Consider the following 24,184-nt stretch of genomic DNA (forward strand, 5'->3'; position numbering starts at 1 on the left):
ATTCTTTCCAACCTTTTACTTCTGTGACTTTGTGTGTTTATGTTTCTTTGTATGTATGTATGTATGTATGTATGTATGTCTGTAGGTATGTTCCTCTCTCTCTCTCTCTCTCTCTCTCTCTGAGGATGCTATCTTGAATTAACAGTGTGCGTGTGTCTGAAAGAGAGAGAGAGAGAGAGAGAGAGAGAGAGAGAGAGAGAAAGTACTTGAGATCAATAATCACCTAGCTACTTCGCCCCCCTCAGGTATTCACGGCCCGGGCCTCATCAACCCGCGGGCAGGGGCACCAGGTGATCGCCGGCGTTCGCAAAGGAAAGAATATAATTCCTCACATTCTCCCCGGCGTATAAATCGTTCACGCGTGCGCAGAGGCGGGCCGGACGCGTGAGGCGGACAAATAACCAACAACACAAACACACGCGCGGAATATGTAAGAAAACATAAGACCTCTCGCAGCGGCGGTGGGTTAAGCTGAGGCAGAGGGACGTGGGCTCAACGAAGCTTAAAATACTGTAATGCATTTGCCGGGGTGTGAACGGTGGCTGAGAGGGAGGAAGAGAGGAAGGGAGGGGGATAGGGAGCGAGGGAGGGAGGCTGGTGCAGGCTGGTGCGGTACGACGTGTGGGCCGCAGCGACTCACATGGTTGCCTCACGCCTGGCCCCGCTAGTCATGTGGTGACCTCATTTCCAGGCAGGTGTGCAGAGCCGTGACGGAGGCTCCTCGAGAGAACTGCCTGATAACTGGCCCTGTGGTGTGTGTGTTCGAACCCGCGTGAGGCGAAATGGAATATTGATCGGCGGGGCATGAGCCTGACCCGGGGGCTGGGACCCCTGGAGCCCCCCAGGCCGCTCCATGACCAGGTCGGTGAGCTTTAAAGTCGTGTATTTCTAAGACTTCTCAGCACGTTTTGCCCCCTCGGCCATGCCCTTTAAACTCTGAGCTCTGTGATTCTTCTCTGGATCCTTTCTCGCTATCTCTGTAGCTCACTCTTTCCGCCGCTACACTCGCTTTCTCTCATTCTCTGCTTTAAGTCTCCGTGACATTTTTTATTCCGATGCCGCACCGCTGTAGTAGCTCCCCTTTGGCGGTCCTTTGTAGTCCCTTCCAGCCCCAGCGCCTTTTTATCCCCGCTGCAAACATCTTCCTCTGATGTTGACTTTTTTGGCTGTTTTTATAAATTCCTCAGACCTTTGTTGTGACTGTTTTCGCCTCTGGTCGGCAGCACAGATTCGCGATGCTGAAATAAGTCAACGATAGATAAATACATATAAATACCACAACTGCTTGGTAAAAGATGTGTGAAAGGTGGACTGCAGGTGTGTCAAGTGAGACAGGTGTGTGTGTGTGAGGTGTGAGGGGGGGACGCAGGGAAATGTGACGTGGTGGAGGGAAGAAAGGAGACAGGTGAGAAGACGAGACTGGTAGAGGGGAGTACAGGTGTGTGGGGAGAATGCGCAGGAGTGGAATATGACAGAACAGGTGTGGCGAGCGAGCAAGGTAACATCCCGGGGCACCTCTGGCTCGTAAACCACAGGTGTGGGAGGTGATGGGTGAAGCCTGACTCACCTGTGCGCACGTGTTAAAGGCGAACGGAAGGCACACACACACACACACACACACACACACACACACACACACACACACACACAGACCTGGGTACTTGTAATGCAGGCGGAGAAAGACAAGAAAAAAAGTCAGAATGAGAATGGCTGTTTTTCAATTTTTTTTTTTTTTTTTTTTTTTTACTTCTTGGGAACACCTGAGCTTATTTTCAACTTCTTGGAATTACAGGAAGGACGGGAATGCAAAAGTCATCAAGGCAGGGAATTAACACGCAGAAACACGCTCCACTGCCACCACCACCACCATTACCACCACCACCATTACCACCACCACCACCATCACCACCATTACCACCACCAACACCAACACAATTTCCTCGACCACCACCACAACCACCACCACCACCACCACTACTATCACCACCGCCAACATCATCATCATTCCCACCACCACCACCACCATTAGAACCAACACCACCACCATCACCACCACCACCATCACCACCACCACCATCACCACCGCCTGGCTTGTCGATAAAGGGGTACTTCGGGAAACCTGGGAAAGATATACGGTGGGAACGCGGATATCACACTTGACCTATTTCTTACCTACTACAAGCTTAAGGGCCAATGCAACGGAGATGAGCACGGAGGACACGCGCAGCTATGGCACATTCCCCAAAATTTACCTTTTCCAACTACCTCACCCATCGCACCTCATCCATAACCACGCCTATAACCTCTACATTAAAATCACCTTCGCTAGTAACAACAGAAATAACGCCAACAACAACAACAACAATAACAACAACAACATGACCGCCTATCCCCTCCCTCCCTCCCTCGCTCTCGCTTTGATTAAAGGAGTAAAGAAAATAAGAAAAAAATTGACGTCGTATTAAATTTTTTCGAGCGACGTAAGGAAACGGATTTTTTATTTTTTATTTTAAGAAAGAGTAAGAAGATAGCTGAAAGGAGGGTATTGAGAGATTTTCCTCCGCTTCTTCCTCTATCTCTCCTTACCCTTTTTTCTCTTTCTATTTCCTTCTCTACCTTCATCTATCCGTCGCTATCTCTACCTCTCTCGTCTACTATCACACTTTCCCACCCCAATCTCTATCTCTCTTTATCCTTTTCACTTTCTTCCTATATCTCTTCCGCCATTCATCTCCCTCCATTTCAACGTTTCGTGTTATCTCTCTTTCTCCAACCTTTTTCACTCTCATCTCCATCTCTCTTTATTCTTCTCTCTCTTTCCACTTCTTTCGCTGCTTCAATTATTCTCTATCTCTACTTTTTTCATCTTCACCCTCTCTCATATCTATCACTCTTTCTACTGCTTTCTCAACCAGCATTTATATATCTTCATTTCTTCCTCTTGCATCTTTATCCTTTTTCTCCTCTTCTTGCACCTTCTCACCATCAATATCATCATTACCATCTATACCATCATCATCACCTCTATCTCTATCTCTATATTTTTCTCTCTTTACACTTCATTCCCTATCTCCATTTATCTCTCTCTATTTCTGCCCTTTACAATGTCTATCCTCTCATCCCCCTCTTGCTCTTTTTCACCATCAATATCATCATTACCATCTATACCATCATCATCACCTCTATCTCTATCTCTATATTTTTCTCTCTTTCCAATTCATTCCCTATCTCCATTTATCTCTCTCTATTTCTGCCCTTTACATCGTCTATCCTTCTCATCCCCCTCTTGCTCTGTTTCACCATCAATATCATCATTACCATCATCATCACCATCACCTTCACCACCACCCAATAACGTAATTCCCTATCGATTTATGTACTGTTTATTGCATGTTTGCCTCTTGCCTCCTCTTCTTAATTAAGTTTCACATAAATTATTGGAGGCCACTCATTCCAACCCCCCCCCCCTTTTTCCCTCTCCCCTCCTCCTCCTCCTCCTCTTCTCCCCCTCTTTCCTCGTCCACCTCCTCCTTCTACGCCTCTCCCTCTTTATCTCTTTCATCAATCACTTTGTCTTCCCTTTTCGTTTCCTCTCTTTCCTATCCCTATCTTCTTCACTATTCATGATTTCTTTCCTTTTTCTTTGTTATCTCCCCATTCTATTCTCCTATTGTTAAGCGGTTTTTTATTCCTCCTCCTCCTCTTCCTCCTCCTCCTTCCCTTCCTCCTCCTCATCATCATCATCCTGCTCTTCCTCCTGTTCCTACTCCTGCATCGCCGCCATCTTCTCCTTCTACTTCTCCTTCTCTTTCCCCTTCTCCTTCTTCTACTCCTCTTCCTCCTCCTTCTTCTCCCTCTTCATATCTTTCATGTAGCAGTTTGTCTTTCGTTTCAATTTCCTCTGTTTCCTATCCCTATATTCTTCTCTCACCATGTATCTTTCTCTTTCCTTGTTTCATCCTTTTCTCCCTTACCTCTTTCTCTTTCTTTCCTCTCTTTCCTCTTTCTTCTTTATACTCGACCGTTTTTCCCATCCATTCCATTCCCCTTCTTGTTCATCTTTTCTGTTTCCTTCTCCTTCGCCTACTCCTCTTTTCATTCTTTTCCTCTCTCTCTCTCTCTCTCTCTCTCTCTCTCTCTCTCTCTCTCTCTCTCTCTCTCTCTCTCTCTCTCTCTCTCTCTCTCTCTCTCTCTCTCTCTCTCTCTCTCTCTCTCTCTCCTTCTCCTCCTTCTTTTGCCTTTCTTTCCGCTTTCTGAACACAATTACGAGAGGTCATTGAGCCTTTCATTTATTTTTTTACTGCTTGGTGAAAAATAAAATTGCAGGAGTAATTAGCGAAAAAAAAGGTACTGCGTGGATTACATTTTCCAGGTGTGTGTGTGTGTGTGTGTGTGTGTGTGTGTGTACGAGATAGACTGATAGATATTGAGAGAGAGAGAGAGAGAGAATGAGGAAAATTACGCCGAATTACAGACTTCTCAGCTAATTTTGTCCCTAAAAACTTTAATAACCCACAAAAAAAGAAAGTTACAACAAGAAAGAAAGAACAAGAAAGAGAGAAAAATAATAAAGGTAAAACAAGAGGAAATTATACAGAAACACTAAACAAGATATAAAAAAACAAAAAAAGAAAAAGCAATTGATGAAGAGAAAGATTAAATTAGAAAATAATATTGTTGAAAAAGGAAGCGACAAAGAGAAGAGGTGAGATTAAGGAAAATGCAATATTGGGCAAAATATAAACACCGGAATAAAAGTAAGGCAGATAACGATAAAGATGAGAGAGAGAGAGAGAGAGAGAGAGAGAGAGAGAGAGAGAGAGAGAGAGAGAGAGAGAAAAAAAGCTGTTTATGACTCTCCTCTCCCTACAACTTTCTGATTTATTGTTCTTTATGCTCATAGTCTCTCTCTCTCTCTCTCTCTCTCTCTCTCTCTCTCTCTCTCTCTCTCGTAAAGCAACAAAATATACTGACTTATCACGTTTTCCCATTCTGATCGGAGAGAGAGAGAGAGAGAGAGAGAGAATGTGCCCTTTCTCTTTAATCAATAGAGCCAGAAGGAAGTGAATCTCTAATGAGTCATCTACATTGAAATATCACCTAAGTATTTACACACACACACACACACACACACACACACACACACACACACACAAACATCATCCTGCGCCTTCCTGCGTTCCAAAAATTTATTCCTTGTTATTTCCCCTCCATATAATACCTTCCTCTCCCTCATAAACTTCCTCCTCCTCCTCCTCCTCCTCCTCCTCCTCCTCCTCCTCCTCCTCTTACACCTTCTCCTCTTCCTACTCTTCTCCTCTCTTCCGGGTAGTATATTCTCCTTTTCCATATTCTCTACCGGATAACATTCTTCTATTTCTTATTATTTTTCTTCTTGTACTTCTCTTTCTCTTTCGTGTTTTATATACTCATCCTTTTCCTTCTCTTTTATTCATGTCTGCTTCCTGTACACCATTTTTCTATTCTTCCTTTCCTTCCTCTCCCTCCTCCTCCTCCTCCTTCATCTCTATATCCGTAGCTTCTTTTCTTTCTATTGTCATTTCTTTCACCAATTCTCTATCTTCCTCCTCTTTATGCATTTTTTTTTACTTTGAACAAAAGAAATCTTACATTTTCTCCTCCTTTACAACCGAATTTTGGGTATGTCTTGCACTTCTTTCTCTCCCATCTCTTCCTCGTTCTTATCCTCTTCCTCCTCCTCCTCCTCCTCCACTTCACCTTTCCGCTTCCTGCAACCCATCATCATTCCCACCTCTTCGTCCTCATCTTCCTCCTTTCCACGTCTCTGCCCCACACTTCTTCCACATCCTTCACCTCATCCTCCTCTTCCTCATTCCCCACCTTTGCTTCACACATCCTCTTTCTGTATCTTTTCATCCCATCCTCTCCACTTCCTCCTTCACCTTCCTTCCTCCTCCTCCCCCTCCCCCCCCCCCTCGTCCTGTCCCTGCTTTATCCCTCCTGCTGTTATCTCCTCGCCCAGCTTCCGGGTTCCTAAGAGATGCTCAGCCCAGTCATGTCCTCCTGCTGACAATACCTGGCCGTTTTTTCTCTCATTCTTTATTCCTCTTTTTCTTCCAGCTGTTTTTACTATGATAGATTTCCCGGTGGTTTTTTTTGTAGTATGGTGTTGTTGTTTTTCTCTCTTTTCCATGACGTCTTTCTTTGTTGTTTAGTGGAAGTTGTGATTATATTGATTTTTATGCTGATGATGATGATTATTATTAAATTAGTCACAATAACTATAATAACAACAATGAGAAAAAAAATGTAAGAATCAACACACACACACACACACACACACACACACACACACACACACACACACACACAGGTACACGCACGCACACAATTAGCCCATAATTTAAAATCCAAATTCACTTCCGCTTTCTGGAGAGAGAGAGAGAGAGAGAGAGAGAAAAATATATAAAGAAAATGAGATAAAGGGAATGAATGAACGCAAACATAGAGAAAAAGAATACAGAAAAAAGAAGAAAGAGAGATAGGAAAGTATAGGTGCAAATGGAGGAAGAAAAAGAAAGAAAGAAAGAAAATGGGAGGAAGGAAGAGAGAGAGAGAGAGAGAGAGAGAGAGAGAGAGAGAGAGAGAGAGAGAGAGAGAGAGAGAGAGAGAGAAAGAGAGAGAGAGAGAGAGAGGAAGACAAGTTCGCTGTGATCGCACTCGGCAGGAAAAAATTAAATGACATACAAATACAGGGCAACACCATCTCCCACCAAAAACAATGCCAGATATAGGCCACACAGTGACGTCCACCGGCCTGATCGTTAAACATGTCAACGACAAAACCATGAAAGTTAAAACAGCCCTCACATCTCTTAACAGATTCTGGCACTTCACAGAGCGGCTCAAACTATATCTGGTAAAGACTAAGATACTTTCTATACTAGACTACTCACCCACCCCGACACGCATGGCTTCCCACACCAAGATGTTACAGCTTCAGAGGCTGCAGAACAAAGCGCTGAGATTTGCCACCGGACAGAAATACCCGTACACGGAAAACACAGCAGCACAACACCGCAGACTCGGAGTACAACTAGTCAGCACAAGGCTACGGGAGGCCGCCGGAAAGATATGGGAGAAACTAGACCAGCAAGACGACGTGAACTACACCCACGTCAAGGAGCTTGACGGCAGCACGAACTTGGTCCACCCCTGGTTTCCGCGCAGCTTGAAGTCACTACGAGAACAACCGCCCACACACCACTTCACACAAGTGACGCCATAGCTTAGCTTAGCTCTCTACACACAAACAATTCAAACACCCCCCCCCCCCAGCACGCCGGGGGTATACAAATAAGGTGCCCGATAAACAATAACTACACCAGAACAACTAACGAACCTACACCATACAACTGTACACTCCTACTGTCTTTCCTATTCCCCACCTGTACCTCACCACTAACCCACTTCCTCTTCGTACTATACCCTTGATTAAAAAGAGAGAGAGAGAGAGAGAGAGAGAGAGAGAGAGATCCCCTAATTCTACTTTTTTTGGTGTGGAATGTCAATTAGATTTATAGACATACGCCAAGGATTGGAAGGACGGTAATTAAAGACTCTGCGGATGGGAAGAAAGGAAGTAGGAAGAAGGAAGGGAGGAAAGAAGGAAGGAGGGAAGGCAGAGAGAAAGAAAGAAAGTAACGAAAAGAGGAAGAAAGACGTAAATCGCCGATCACCTTCAATCTTTAATTTCTCAATCAATAACGAATTTCAAACTCTCTCTCTCTCTCTCTCTCTCTCTCTCTCTCTCTCTCTCTCTCTCTCTCTCTCTCTCTCTCTCTCTCTCTCTCTCTCTCTCTCTCTCTCGTCCCAGCATCACCACAAACAAACTCATCACACAACTTTCCTCATACCTGCTTTAAAGACATTTCTGCACTTCTTTTTCTCTCTTTCTCAGCCTCGCATTGTTCTCCTCCTCCTCCTCCTCCTCCTCCTCCTCCTCCTCCTCCTCCTCCTCCTCCTCCTTCTCCTCTTCCTCCTGCTCCCGCCCCTCCTTCATTTCCTTTTCCGTACACTGCCCCCAAATCTTCCCTTCCCAGGATACGTGATCATGCTGGAAAGAGTGGAAGGAGGATTAGCTGGGAGGAACAGCGACAAGGTGAAGAAAGGAAGTAAGGAAAGAAAATGAAAGAAATAAGACGTAGGTGGACGGTGTTTAAGTGGAGAAAAGGGGGGCGGGGGGGCGGGATGAAGGTGATGGGAGAGGTGAATGGGAAGGAGAACGGAAAGGGGAGGGGTCGAAGTGAGATTGGGAAGGGAAAGAGAAAGGGAGTGATGATGAGAATGAGACCTAGGGGAAGCAGGAAGGAGAGGGGATAAAACAGGAAAAGGATAAATGCTCAGGGGAGTCGGGAAATTGGGAAGATGAAAAAGGAGAAAGAGAAAATGAAAGATATGGGAAAGGTGACGGAAATAAAGAAAACGGGAGGTGAGATTCGAAAGGGAAGGAGTAAGGGGAAAGAGAGAGGAGAGATAATGAGGGGAGAAAAAGGGTAAGCAGGAAAAAGAGAGGAGAAAGTAGGGTAAGGATAAATGGTGAGGGGAGTTAGGGAAGGGTGAAAAGGAGAGTAATGGAGGAAAACAGACGTGAGGAAAGGGAGGAATAGCCTTGTTTCCTGTGACCTTAGAGAAACAACGCAATTTTCTCTCACTCTCACTCTCTCTCTCTCTCTCTCTCTCTCTCTCTCTCTCTCTCTCTCTCTCTCTCAAGGGGTACAAATCCTCCTCGTCTCTTTCATAGTCCCTGGAGGTAATATGTTTAATCTTTTTCTATGTTCTCCTCCTCCTCCTCCTCCTCCTCCTCCTCCTCCTCCTCCTCCTCCTCCTCCTCCTCCTCCCCCTCCTCCTCCTCCTCCTCCTCCTCCTCTCTGAAACCTACATAGCACACTGTTGGTATAAAATGTCCCGCTTATAATAATGGTTACGTATTTTCTGTGTGTGTGTGTGTGTGTGTGTGTGTGTGTGTGTGTGTGTGTGTGTGTGTGTGTGTGTGTGTGTGTGTGTGTGATATGAATTTAATATCTCTTCTCATAATATTTTTATGTTCATTTCTTCTTTTCCTTTTTCCCTTTTGAATTTTAGGTTTTCATACTACTCGGTTTTGTTATTCTTTTTGTTATTTGCGTAGTATGTGTTTTATATTTCTTTTTTTTTATATCCATTCTTTTGCTTTATATCAAATCGGTTCTTCTCTGCCAACTCATCCGCCATCTCTTTCAAAGACCCTCGACCAGTCAATACATCGTCATTAACCTTTCACTAAAAACAGAGCACAAGCTTCAATTTTTTCTTCAAGTTTCTGTAATAAGATTATTAAATGAAAATTTTCTGTTGCTAACGAGGTACTTTTGCATGTCTGTCATATCTGCATTTCTTTTTCTTTTTTTTTCTATTTTTATCTTATTCAGTAATTTTGCTAATGATTATAATACTCCTCTTATTGTCCTTATCGTATGAAAATATCGCACTCTTTTTTTATTATTGTATTCCTTATATGTTTTCTGGAGGGGTGAATGCTTCCAAAATGTACGCAGTTATTGTCCTCTCGTAAAAACACACACCCTTGCGTTAAAAATAATCGTGATGTAAAATAAAAGAAACACAACTAAGGCTTAAGCGTCTAAAAACATTGCGACACCCAAGCATTTAGAATTATCGTTATAGTGTTAAAGCAAAAATAGTAAACCGTTAAGATCGCAAAGAGAAGTGAAATAGAAAAATAATTGAAAAAGTAAATGGTGAGGAGAAAGAGAGAAAGAAAGAGCCAGAGAAATTAATGAAATATTTAGAAAAAGATGTTCCGGAGCCCTTGAATTCGTGTCTTCAATCCCTTTGATGATTCTCTCTCTCTCTCTCTCTCTCTCTCTCTCTCTCTCTCTCTCTCTCTCTCTCTCTCTCTCTCTCTCTCTCTCTCTCTCTCTCCTCTCTTTCTCTCTATTCAATTTTCTTTTGATTTCTTCACTTAAGTCGACGATTCGCAGACCACTGAAATCAGCCAGCTACGCCACATCTTCCACACTCCACTCCACTGAACTCCTCGTTCGCTCCACACTATCCACTCTATTCCACCCCACATCATTCCACACCCACGCAGCCACTTTTCCCCCCTTTTCCTTCCATCCTATCACACCCCCACCTTCCTTTCTCACATTCCACTTCCCATCCCGGTCCATCCACCTCCTTCCACTTCACCTTGCTCCACACCCAGCCAGTCAGCTCCACTCCCAATCGCCCTCCAAATGATATCATACAATTTATCCATCCATTTCGCCCGTCCCACAAATCCTGTTTCATTACAGTTCAACACACACACACACACACACACACACACACACACCATCCACACATTTGCATCACACTTCCAACAGAGTTTCAACAAACCTTTTAAATGACCATTTCGTCAGAGGTGGTCACTGACACACTCGCCCCCCCCCCTACTCTCTCTCTCTCTCTCTCTCTCTCTCTCTCTCTCTCTCTCTCTCTCTCTCTCTCTCTCTCAAAACACCCCCAACAACAGAGAGAGAGAGAGAGAGAGAGAGAGAGAGAGAGAGAGATTATCCCACCTCCTACTCCTCCTCTTCCTCCTCCTCCTCCTCCTCCTCCTCGTCCTCCTCCCCCTCGTTTCCCTTTCCCTCGGGCTAACAAGCTACTTACACCAGAGGGTCTCCGGGTCTCATTCTTGGTCTTGGTCTTGGCGAGCGGGCGAGGGGAAGGCAAGAGTTTCTGAGACGTTAATTTTTCCTCTAAATTCTCGACTTGTTTACGGTGCATTAAGTCGAGAAATTGAACGCCTCCTCGGAAACGGTGAGAGATATCGCTGGAAACGTTTCTCGGGGACTTTTTTTCTTTTCTCATTTTTTCGCTCCTTTTTTTTCGGATTAACTTTTTTGTTTGTTTTTTTTTTTTTTTTTTTTTTTTTGTGGAGGAGGAAGGATGAGTGAAATCGTATTAGTTATTTTTTTCGGTGATCTGGATTGATTTTTTTGTTGCCAATGTAGAAGAAAATGTGATGTTACCAATTTTGCGTTTTTCTTTGATCTTATTTATTTACTTTCATAAAATTTTCATCAAACATATTTCGGATTCTTCAAAATTCAGCTTTTTTAGAGTTTTTTTTTTATATATATACTATTACTTTATTTCTATCATATTTATTTCTTCTAAAGCTTAACTTGCCTTCTTGTGGGCAGATCTATCTTTTTTATCCCATATTTTTGTGTCTATTTTTTCCTTTGCTTTTTTATTTTTTTTACAACAAAGGAGACAGCTCAAGGGCACAGAAAAAAATAAACAATAATAAAAAAAGCCCGCTACTCGCTGCTCCTAAAAAGAATCCAAAGAGGTGGCCGAAACAGAGGTCAATTTCGGGAGGAGAGGTGTCCAGATACGAGCTTATATCTATTTGTATGTATTTTTGATCATTATTATTCTATTTCCCCCAAGTCCTTGTCTGAATGTTGGCAGTGTACTATGAAGTCAGAGGTGAAGGAAAGCTCCCCCTCCTCCTTATTCTTCCTTTCCTTATTCAAATCTTGTTTTTTCACTTTCCTTTACGCTTCCTTACTCTTTACGCCTCGCGGCCTTACTCAGAATCTTGGCACCGAGCTTGGGGAGTCAAAGGTGAGGACGGCTCCGTTCCCCTTCTTATCCTAACTTTTTCAGTGCGCCCCGCGTCCAAAGTTTCCCTGTTACCGACGTTAGGGCTAAGGTTCCACGCACTCTTATTTATCTTCCGCGGCCTGTGTGGATCTGGTGCGGCTTTTGATCTACTGTCGAGGACTTAAAGGCGGGTGAGAGATTATGTGGCAGCGAGTCAGGATTAATTGAAGGACGTGAAGGGAAGTTGAGAGAAAGGTGAGATTATTTTGCTTTTGTGAGACAGTTAGACTAGCTGGGGATGTGCGGACTTTTTTTTACGGTTTTTACAGTTGAGGGAAAAATAAATACCAAAAAATAGTCCCGTTAATCACTGCTCCTGTACAGAAAGTAGAAATGAGTGGCAAAAAGAGAGAGAGGGAGAGAGGAGAACATTTTGGGATAACGAGAGACAACATTTTCGGTTAACGAGAGAGAGAGAGAAAGAACATTTTGGGTTAATTAACGAAAGAAACGCCCACACGATGCTCCTATAAAGAAAACGGAGAAAGATGTGTCGTGGTCATGTGCCTGGGTAGCGGTGACTCAACAAAACCGCGGTGTATGTATAACTTGATTAATGATTAGTGGAAGAAGATAATTCCACTGTAACATTCATTGGGTCGGTGCGCAAGCGTGTGTGATTACGCCGTGATTACATTTATTGCGCCTCATCACCATATCGTTAAGGCGGGCCGGAGTGAAGGGAGAGAGGACGAAGCGCTGTAGCATTCCATTTTCTGAGGAGTCACCGGGGACGAGAGCACGCGGTTTGAGCGGTGATATACATATTGTTCCACACACACACCAACACTTACATGTCATCTACACTACACAACAGTCACACAAACTCATATACACACAAACACCTTTTCTTTGTGTTTCGTTTGTGCCTATGACCCGCGTAAGTTTTTGTGAATAAAATAACCCTGACGGATATTGCCTTTCTGTATTCGTGAACCAATTAGCATCAGAACACTCACTTAAACACCAACAGCGCGGCGTAGGGGTACAGGCACACAAGGGAGCCATTTGGAGTTTAAAGAAAGAACTCTGGTTGGTATTCTTAAACGCTTCTGTCTCCCATATCAACTAATTTCAAAGTTACATATTTCTAAAAGTCTCGGGCTCCCACAACCCCTATTTCCTTGGGCCACAGAGAAGATTAACCCGGTACCAGCGACGGGCCAAATTTGTGGCTTTACCGTGTACCAGCGACGGGCCAAATTTGTGGCCTTATCGTGTACCAGCGACGGGCCAAATTTGTGGCTTTACCGTGTACCAGCGACGGGCCAAAATTCTGCCATGATTTAAACCCCAAAAAATAGATGATGCATAAACTGATCACAAATGCGTTGATATATATTATGAAATGGTTTGTGCGAGTGGTTTTTTTTATCATTTTTCTCGCTTAGAGGAGCGTTTAAGAAACATGATCCCTGCAGCTACCGGTTAACCGAGTTTTCATGGGTGGTGTTTTTTTCCGTTCAAGGTGCAAAAGTCGTGTTAAATTATCACTATCATCACAAAATGGTCCATAAATAAAACATCAACTTCTACGAGACTTCAGAAACAGGTGAAGTGAGGCCTCGATACGTTGAAGAATATGGGCTAAGGGCCGAAGAGGAGATCCCTTGGGTTTTAATGAGTGTGTTTTAGGTTCAAGTTACAGAAGAAGGGTCACACTGCCAGTAGGGTCAAAAGAGTACCCACGGAAACACCCAGAAGTCCTACGAAAACCTTGTCAAATGTGTGTACCAGGGGGCCAAAAGGTTTAGGAATATTGTGCTCTGTATCAACGTTGCCAGATTATCGTACTCAGAGCATAGTATTTACCGGTTTCTGACGCCTAACTATTGCCAAGAAACATCAGGAATTAACTATTTTAACGATAATTATAAGTGAATCTCCTTATTGGGGTCCACGAGACAGTTTTGGGGTCGGAAGTCGGTAAATATAAGAGGCTGAGTAAGACAATCTGGATCCTTTGCTCTGTATTGTAACGTGTGGGAGGAACAAACAAGCCGCCCTGACGCACCCGGCCGGCACACGTCCCCGCGGCCCCATCCACGGCACTGCAATAAGCCAGATTGACTCGAAGTAACCGAGACGAGGCACACGGCAGCATATTGAGTTGCTGCGCCATAACTAGACATTAATTATACATCAGCTGCTGTCTCTATCGCCCCCCCCCTTCCTCCTCCTCCTCCTCCTCCTCCTCCTCCTCCTCCTCCTCCTCCTCCTCCTCCTCCTCCTCCTCCTCCTCCTCCTCCTCCTCCTCCTCCTTCTACCTCCCCCCTTCATCTTCCTCGTCCTGCTTGCTAGTCCTCCTCCTCCTCCTCCTCTTCCTTCTCCTCCTCCTCCTCCTCCATAATGTTTGATATGACGTACAGTAATATTATTGTTACTGTTATTAAATTCTGCGCTAATGAGTAACACATTAGTATATAAATGCTCATATTAGCGTGTTTACTCTCTCTCTCTCTCTCTCTCTCTCTCTCTCTCTCTCTCTCTCTCTCTCTCTCTCTCTCTCTCTCTCTCTCTCTCTCTCTCTAATACGCCTCGCTCTGTTACCTTCACCGCTGTGCTGCGTCAGTCGTTGGTGCAATTTCTTAAATCTTTTGTGTGCTCTTTTGGGTCCGGGGTCTATAGGAGAAAGAGGAAGAAGAGGAGGAGGAGAAAGATGAGGATATAGAGAAGGAGAAGGAGGAGGAAGAGGAGGAAGTGGTTGTGATAGAGAGGGACGTGTCTGGATATGGAAGGGCCATCAGACGGATACATTACAGGTACTGCGTCTTGCCTCCAATGCCGCTCAGACCATCAACATATCCAGACCACTACAGATTGCCTTCCCTCCTCCTCTCATATGCTCTCCTCTCATGTCCTCTCCTCTCCTTTCCTCTCCTTTCCTCTCCTCTCCTTTCCTCTCCTTTCCTCTTTCCTCCTCTCCTTTCCTCTTTCCTCCTCTCCTTTCCTCTTTCCTCCTCTCCTCTCCTGTTCTATTCTGTCTTGTCTTGTCTTGTCTTGTCTTGTTTTGTCTTGCCCGGTCTTGTCCTTTTATCTTTTCCTTTCTTTTTTTCTCTTTTCTTTCCTTCTCCTTTCCTTTCCTCTTCCTTCATCTCCCCTTCTCTCCTCTCTCGTCTGCTCCCCTCGTCCTTCTCTCTCCTATCTTCTACTTTAACTTTCTCTCCTTTTTCTTCTTTTATCTTTACTCTTCTCTCTTGCGTCTTTTATTTTCGTGACTTTTCTTCTCCACTCGCCACTTGTTCCTCTCCTTCCATTCCTTATCTTCTCCTCGTCTTCCTCGCATTCTAGTTTCAATTTCACTTCGCTGTTTCTCCTCTCTCCTTTCTTTTTTATCGTTTCTTCTCTTTCCTTCAGTTCTATCTGTTTCCTCTATTTCTATCTTCATCTATTCCTTTCCCAACGCTTTATTCCCTTAATTTCTACTTCGTTTATATCAGTTTCTCTCCCCCTTCCATCTCTCATTTCTCCCTATCTCCCAATTTTAACTCTGCACCCATCACTATCCCTTTCTCACCTCTCCCCGACTTCATATCACTTTTTATACCTCTCTTCTTCACTCCTCTCCAATGTTTTCCCACTCTTTCGCGTTTGTTTACCTTTATCTCCCACTACCTTCTACCTCTCCTATACCTTTCTGTCCTTCTGCCCTATGCTGTCGTCTTTCCCCTACTTCACGTTTCTCCTTTCTTACCTTTCCCGCTCCTTTCTGCTCTCCGATGTACTTCTTCTCTTTCTTATCTGTTTTCATTTCGTTTCTTACTACGTTATGCTTCACCTACCCTTCCTGTCGTTCTTTCATCCGCTCTCCTCTTTCTCCTGTTCTGTCTCATCCTTCTTTCCCCTCCTATTCCCTATTCTAACATGTCTTTCCTCTCTTTCTCATTTTTGTTTTTCTTTCTCTCCGACTCCCTCATGCTTGTCCTACCCTTTTCTTTCCTTCACTTTGCTCTCCTGTTTCTCCTACTCCATGTCAGATCTTTACCTCTTCTCTTCAGTCCTTTTTTCTCGTATCTTCCCCTTTCTATCTCCGTTTCCCCTTTCTGCCTACTTACTTATGCATCTCCTGACCCTCCCTGTCTTTCTATATTCTCCTCTTCTCTTCATCTTACTCCATACTGCTTCTTTCATATACCTTTCTTATGCTTTCCATTTCCCGAATGTTTTACTTCTGTTTCCCATCCTTTCGAGCTTTCTCTCAGTTTCCATCACTCCTTTCCAGCCCTTTCCTTTCCTCTTTCTTCTCCTCTCCTCTTTTTCCTACCCCATGCCACTTGTTTCCTATCTCTCCTCTTTCCTTTTTCTCTTCCATGTGTTCCCTGTCTTTCATACTTTCTGTTTTTCCCTTTCCTCCCACTACCTTATGTCTCTCTTACCCTTCCCTTCCCTCCTTCCCTATGCACTTTGTTTAACTCCATGATCCTTCTTTCCTACCTTTCTTTTTCCTTCCTTCTCTCCTACGCCTTCCCTCTCTTCCTTATCTCTGCTTCCCCCTTTCTCTCACTACCTTAGGCTTTTTCAGCAACTTCTTTGTTTTCTCTCCTCTTTTTCCTCTATGCTACGTCTTCCCTACCTTTCTTATGCCTTCCCTTTCTCTAATGTTTCCCCTCTGTTTCCTATCCCTATGACCTTTCTCTCACTCCACTTCATTCCTCTCCTGCAACTTTCTTTCTTTCCTTCTTCCCTCTCCTCCCTCTCTTCCCACTCCGTCCCCTTCTCCCCTTTCTTTATTCCACCTGCAGCCACAACAACAGAGCCTCTATTGACGTCTCCTGGCAGGTCGCATGAGGAGGAGCAGTTTAGCTTTTGGGAAACGCGCGATTCGTGACCCAAACAAACGAAATGTTAACATGCTGTGCTTTCGCAAGGCGGTGACGTAGAGGCCTGTCTGTCTGTCTGTCTGTCTGTCTGTCTTTTGAGTATGTCTGAGTGTGTGTGTGTGTGTATGTGTGTGTGTGTGTATGTCTGTTTTGTCTGTCGTTCAGCATATCTATCCGTCTGTCTGTCTTTGTCAGTCTGTCTGTCTGTGTCCGTTTGCCTCGCCGGCTGGGTTACATAATTGCATTGCCAACACGCCCGTCAGGTTAAGAGATAGACAGACGAGAACGCGGCAGACGGTGAAAATTAGCAATACTGTTTCAAAGGCGTTGTCAGAGAACGCGGAAAGGCCGGAGAAACGCGGAACATGTGTGCCAAAAAATGCATAGCGGTGAAAACAAGCAAAATGGCCAGGTGGCGCCTCCCGCAAACAAGCTAAAGTGTGGATACGTGGAGGCATTCTGGGAAATGTCGTGTTCATACCTGAGTAGGTCAATGCGTGGCAGGCAACACACAGGTAACGTATTATTTTTTTTTTCTTTGCTTTGGAGGTGAAGGAGCAGGGAAGGACAGACAGGACGGGAGAACGAATGAGAGAAAGGGACGTGAATGGTAGTGGAATATAAGAAAGGGAGAAAAAAGGAAAGAAGATAATAGGAAAGCAAAGGAAGGAGAGGAACAAAAGATGGAAGGAAGAGACTGAGAAAAAGAAAACGAAGGAGAAAGATCTTTAAGAAGGATATAAAACAAAGGGGAAGGAAACGGAGAGATTGAAAACTGACGGGAAAGTTGAAAAGAGAAAATTAAAAAGGGCAGAAGTTGGAGAAAAAGAGGGCACGAAAAGTATGTAAATAATTGAAAAAGTTAAAATGGAAGAGGGTCGGAAAAGGCAGAGAAAAGGAAGTTCGTGTCTTTCCTTTCTCTGGTCACGCACCCACTCACCCACTTACCCACTGACACACACACACACACGCACACACGCTGACACCCTCAGGAGACTCTTACCTGGAATTGCAAGGTATCGTGTCCCCTAAGCACCTGGTCGCCTCTAATTAAGGACAGGTGTGTGAAGCGCGAGTCTGCAGTATGGACAGAGAAGGTGATACACATTAACTGGCGTGTCTTTACCTGTCTCGTGCTCCATTTTCAGTGTCTCAATTGATATGTTAAGGAAGGAGGAGGGTATGGGTGTGAGGGGGTAAAGAGGGGGAAGGGGGATGACTGTAAATGGAAGGGGTGGAGGAGGAGGGGAAGTGGAATGCCTCTATATGGAAGGGATGAAGGAGGGGAAGGAGAATGAATGTATATGTGGAGAGGGTGGAAGAGGGGGAAAAGGGGCGTAGGTATGCGTGTGGAGGTAGATGGAGAATGTGTGGGAGGGAGGTGGAGAAGTGTGTGGAGGGGGAGATGAGAGGTGTGGTGGATAGGTATGTGTGTGTGTGTGTGTGTGTGTGTGTGTGTGTGTGTGTGTGTGTGTGCTACTGACCTGATTCTCTATCTTTTCCTCTCTCACTCCCCTGTTTCTTATCTCCCCACGTCTTATCTCTCTCTCTCTCTCTCTCTCTCTCTCTCTCTCTCTCTCTCTCTCTCTCTCTCTCTCTCTCTCTCTCTCTCTCTCTCTCTCAGCATTATAAAAAAAAAATGAAAAAAACACCTAAACAAAACACAAAATTACTTACAAAATACACCAACGAGCCTGAATTCCCACTAAAAAATGCGAATACAGAAAATTCCCACAAATATGAACTCCAACACCTAGCTTAACATTTTTCTCCCATTGAAAGTACCGACAAGGCTTCCCTCTGTTTCCCTTCCCGTCCCTTCCCCCAATTTTTTCCTCTCCCCGGCCTATTATTTTTCCCATCAACTTTTTCCCCCGCTAATGGGATAGTGAAGTTTTATTAGAGTTAAGCGGATTTCAGGGCGAAATATCGACGCCACTTTAGGATGATGGAGGGAAAAAAATGAGAGAGAGAGAGAGACGTGAACACTAGCTTTTAATAACTGAAATATGAATAGAATACACACAAACACACACACACACACACACACACACACACACACACACACACACACTAATAACACGATGACAAACAAATTTTCTGAAGGGAATATTCGAGGCATTTTTACTTTTCATTCCTCCATATATTTATTTCCTTGAACCGAAAAATATAAAGAATGGAAACCAACAAAAAGAGAAGGGAAAGGAGGAGAAGGAGGAGGAAGAGGGAAAAGAGAAAGAGGGAAGTGCACAGAGCAGAAAAAAGGAGGAGTGGAAGGACAAAGGCAAAGAGAGAGCTGTAATATTGTGGCAGGAAGGAAAATAAGGGAGAGATAGGAGGAAGGTGGAATATAAGGGAAAAAATATGCGAATAAATAATGAGTTGGAAGAGAGGAACAAAGGATATGATAAAGAAGGAAAGACAATGAGAGAGAGAGAGAGAGAGAGAGAGAGAGTAATGCAACATTTCAATACGGTAAAACATAATCCAATTAGCTGAAATTAATAAAACAAAGCAGACAAAAAAGTGTCAGTTTTTCGAACCTCTGATAAAAAACACACACACACACACACACACACACACACACACACACACACACACACACGTGCCAAATAAAACAAAAAAAGAAAAGGAAACACACACAAACAAAGGGTGACCTACTCCTGTTTTTCAAGCCTCAAAACAAACACCTTCACGCCACTCAAACGATAACGGCAAACACCTGAGCGGGAGAACAAAGACCTGGATGGACTCTGCAGTAAAAGAAACACAAACACACACGGAAAAACACGAAACATGAGGTCCGGGTAAATGCGAACCTTCCTCCCTCTCACCGCTCGAAAAAAAAAAGAAACAAACTTGAAACAAAAGAGCGACCTAATTTACCTGAACAATAGCAGGCAGCGACACCTCTCATACCTCTCTCTCTCTCTCTCTCTCTCTCTCTCTCTCTCTCTCTCTCTCTCTCTCTCTCTCTCTCTCTCTCTCTCTCTCTCTCTCTCTCTCTCTCTCTCTCTCTCTCTCTCTCACTAATGAACACTTTTTTTTCTCGCGTTCACTCACTCACTCACTCACTCACTCACTCACTCACTCACTCACTCACTCACTCACTCACTCACTCTCTCACTCTCTCACTTTCTCTATTTTACACCTCTGGAAGCGAGCCATGTAACGCGCGGCTCCAAAGGCCAACTATTGTGTCTCTCTTCAAAGGCAATACTCAACGTTAGCGAGGAGGAGGAGGAGGAGGAGGACGAGGAGGTGGAGGAAGAGGAAGAGGAGGAGAGGAGGAGGAGGAGGAGGACGAGGAGGCGGAGGGCAGGAGGATTAGAGGAATGTAAAGGAAAATGATAATATATATGGACGATGTGTGAAGGAAGTAGAGAAAAAGGAAGATAAAAAGGAAGAAGTGAAGTTGGAAGAAAAGGAGATGAAGGCAAAAGATTGATTATAGAAGGAGGAGGAGGAGCAGAAATAAGAAGAGAATATAAAGGAAGACAATTATGTACAAGGACGTAATAGAAGAGAAAGGGGAGGGACACAAGTTTAAGAAGAGAAGATGAAGGCAAAAGATTAAAAGAGCAAAAAGAGATAAATGGTGAAGGAAAATAAAGAGGAGGAGGGGGAGAGGAGGCGGAGGAGGAAGGGAAGGGAAGAAGGAGGGGGGGTAGGAGGAGTAAGTTGTTTGAGGAGGAGAGGGAGGGGGGTAATACAAAGCTACACGATACCCCTGTAGAGCACCTGCTTGCTACCTTCTCGGAAAGGTAAGGCGATGAAACACAGATGTGGGGCAACAACAACAACAGCAGAAGCGATACCACCAGCAAAACAACAGCAGCAACACCTATTGACCTATCTTTCGGCCACTCCTCTAACTCTTTTTAGGAGCAGTAAGTAGCGTTTTTTTTTACATTTGTTCCCTTGTAAAAAAAATTTATATCATGTTGTGTTTCAGTGTCAATTTCTCGTCTTTTATTCTGACTATACCTTGAAAACAAACGGTGAAATTGCTGTTATTATTTATGTATGATTGTATATGTGTGTGTGCATTGATGTGGAGAGAATTAAAAAAATAGGAAGAAAAAGAAACATAGCACTAAGGGAGCTGTACTAACTGGTGAACATGTCAAAAGTATTCTAGATTTAGGTGACGTTCAAAAAAGATAAACTAATGTAGACGAAAAAAAAAAAGAACTGTGAAAGGTAAAATAAGAAAAAACAAACAGCTGAGGGAACTATACAGATGATAGAACCGAAAGGACATGATACTCAGAGGAATAGAACAGTTCTGAGGCAAAAAACTGGATTGGTAGCAGGAATCCAAAGCTCGATCGGCGCTCAGAGGGATAGCTTTGATGCGAGGGAGGAAAAAGAAGAGATAAAAAATAACATGAAAGTGAAGGAACAATACTGGCGATGTGCTGCCCGGGCCACGGTAATTCCATGTTTCCGTGATGCCCTTAAAAGTTATATTGACGTGCAGCAAGTAACAATAAAATGAAAAGGGAGAGAAGTAGAGGAGAATATACCGGCGAAATACTCCACGGTTCAGTGATGCCCAGAGAAGGTTGATTGATGTCTAGGAAGTAACAATCAAACAAAAAGAGAGAAAATAAAAGAAATAGTAATCACGAAATGCTGCAAAGACATCAGTAATTCTACGTTACAGTAATAAGCAGAAACGTTACATTGATGTGCTGGAAGTTACAATAAAAGAAATAGACAAAAATGAGCGAAAAATGTACACTCGAAAGGTTGCAGAATACACAGTAATTTCGAGACGCGGAGAAAGGTCACATTGAGGTCGGTTACGGGTAGCGATGTAAAGGGAGTAACAATAAAATAAAGAAAAAACTGAACGAAAAAATGTACTCTCGAAAGGTTGCAGAATATACAGTAATTTCGAGACGCGGAGAAAGGTCACATTGAGGTAGGTTACGGGTAGCGATGTGCAGGGAGCAACAATAAAAGAGAGAAAAGAGAAGGAAAACTGTACTCTCGAAAGGTTGGGGAGTACACGGTAATTTCGAAACGACAAGAAAGGTCACACCGAGGTTGGGTGCGGGTGGCATTTCGCACCTGTCGTACCTGTCATCAAGATCTCGTTAGGCAAATGGGGGAGTGACCACGGCCGCCGCCACACCGGAGGGGACCGCAATTTTATCGAAGAGGATCACACTCGAGGACGCCATGGAAACAATATAGATAAAGCTCGTCTCATTTCTTGTTTATAGTAGTAGTAGTAGTAGTAGTAGTAGTAGTAGTAAAGCAGGTCAGTACCAGAAAAACCTGCTTCTATTTTCTCATATTTTCCACTCCTTTTCCTCGCCTTCAGTCTCACTTTCTATAATCAAGGGAGACGATGAGAGAGAAAGACTAATTCTTCTTTTCCTCAACACAGGTATATATGCTAAGTTTTGCCTCCTCCTCCTCCTCCTCCTCCTCCTCTATTGCCTCCTCTTCCTCCTTCTATCTCACCTTCCATATTCCTCCATTAAGATGTGGTAAGTCATAATCTTAGCCAATTTAAGTCATCCCACACATACCAGGCTCTCACCCTGCCTAGAAATGCGTCTCCCTCCTCTTGCTCCCACTTCTCCTTCTCTTCCTCCGCCTTCTCCTCTCTCTTTTTCATACTACTTCTCCATTTGTTCCTCCGCCTTCTCCTCTTCTAGGTACTTCTCCTCCTGCTCCTCCTTCGCCTTCTCTCCCTTCTCCTCTTCTTGGTATTCCTTCTTAAGATCCTCCTTCGGCTTCTGTTCTCTCTTTCTCCTCCTCTTCCTTTTCCTCCTCTTCCAATTATCCTTTCCCTTTCTCCTCCTCATTTTGCTACTCCTTCTTCACTCTTTCTCCTCCTTCCCCTGCTCCTCCTTCTCTTTCTTCCCTCCCTTGCTCCTTCTCTTGTTCCTGCTTTTTCCCCTGTTTTTATTTCTTCCTCCTCTTCCTCCTACTCCTTCTCACCTTTTTCCCGCTTTCCATCTGTATCTCTTTCTCATTGTTATCTTCAGCCTTCTTCGCCTACAAATCCTCCTCCTTCTTCTCCCCTTGATCCTCTACCTCCTCACCCTTTACCTCCTCCTCCTCCTCCTCCTCCTCCTCCTGCTTCTTGCCTAAATCCTCGAAATCCTCCTCTTCGTTCTCCTCGAAACTCTCCTCCCTCCCTCTTTTCTTTCTCCTACTCTTCCTCTCTTCCTCCTCTTTTTGTTCTTCATCTTCTTTTCCATTTCTTTTATCTATTTATTTTATTATTATTATTATTATTATTATTATTATTATTATTATTATTATTATTATTACTTCTCATCATTGTCGTCATCTCCTTTCTCCTCCTCTTCCTTCTACATTACTCGTGTTTATAAACCTGCTTGAGGGAAGCATTTCAGGTAACTTCAAAGGTAAAGATGAGGAGGAGCTGCTCATCACATCACAGGCGAGGGAGGCAGCAAGGCAGGTGTGAAGGGAGGTCAGGAAGGGTGCATAATGAGGAGGGAGGAAGGTCGCCGTGCGAGGGAAGGAAAGATAAATGGAAGTACGGAGGAATGATAAATGGTGGAACGCCGCCGCGGGACTCGGGAGCGATAAACACGTTGATGGAATGAGGATTAAGTAATTACAAGGGATTAGGAAGCGCTAACGCCGCGTAACAGGCCGGGGGACGAAATATAGACGTGAAAACTCGCAGGATTTCCCCACTCCTATAATTTCTCTCCCCAGTGTTGGGCAACAAGCAGATACAGAAAAGAACATAAATAAACACAGAATATATATATATATATATATATATATATATATATATATATATATATATATATATATATATATATATATATATATATATATATATATATATATATATATATATATATATATATATATATATATATATATATATATATATATATATATATATATATATATATATATATATATATATATATATATATATATATATATATATATATATATATATATATATATATATATATATATATATATATATATATACATATTATATATATCACCATCTACTAAAGGAAACAGTTCATCTGATTTTGACTTTCACCTTCGAATTTTGCACTATTTTTAGTTTTATGTGAGTCTAAAATCTTTTATCATTTACCGATGCATCTATTTTCTTGTATATTTTTATCCATCTATGAAAGGCTCTTAATTTTCTTTCACATTCACATTTACTAAAAAGTAGAGAAACCAACTATACTTTTTTCATCCTCCGTGTTCGTTAATTTCTTCCCTTCACTTCCTTTCCTTTGAAGAAAAAAATCTCGCTGAAGATCGCCGGGAAAATACTGGCCAAATAAGGTTCTCCATTAGCTTCTTTATCGTGTTATTAAAGTATCAGCGGCGCGCAGTATTTTCCTTCCCTGCTTATCTTTTCCTCAATAATTACAAAAAGTCAACATTTTTTAGACGAGAGTAGGAAAAAAAAGACAGGAACCTCGCCCAAAGAAATATTTTTCATCCTCCCTTAAAGATTTTTTTTTTTAAACAAAGAAAAATAAGACAAGGGAAGGAGCCGCCTTGAAAAGAAAATGTTGTTTGAATAGATTATAATAGAGTAGATAGGCTTAATTATGTCAAATTTAACATACCTGACAAGCGGAAAAGCGGAAAGGAAGAGAAAGATGGGGAAAGAAGGAGGA

The 24,184-nt window shown here is 43.3% G+C and overlaps 1 protein-coding gene across 2 annotated transcripts in view; it reads left to right on the forward strand.

Moving 5' to 3' along the window:
- The first annotated feature begins 644 nt into the window (after positions 1-644).
- Positions 645-24,184, forward strand: part of LOC126985477 (nascent polypeptide-associated complex subunit alpha, muscle-specific form-like) — a 188,104-nt gene continuing 164,564 nt past the window's right edge. For both annotated transcript variants that reach the window (XM_050840434.1, XM_050840440.1), the window contains exon 1: positions 645-861. The gene's annotated coding sequence lies outside the window, so the exon portion shown is untranslated. The remainder of the gene's footprint in view (positions 862-24,184) is intronic.

Source organism: Eriocheir sinensis, chromosome 5 (assembly GCF_024679095.1).
Source record: "Eriocheir sinensis breed Jianghai 21 chromosome 5, ASM2467909v1, whole genome shotgun sequence".
Lineage (NCBI taxonomy): Eukaryota > Metazoa > Arthropoda > Malacostraca > Decapoda > Varunidae > Eriocheir > Eriocheir sinensis.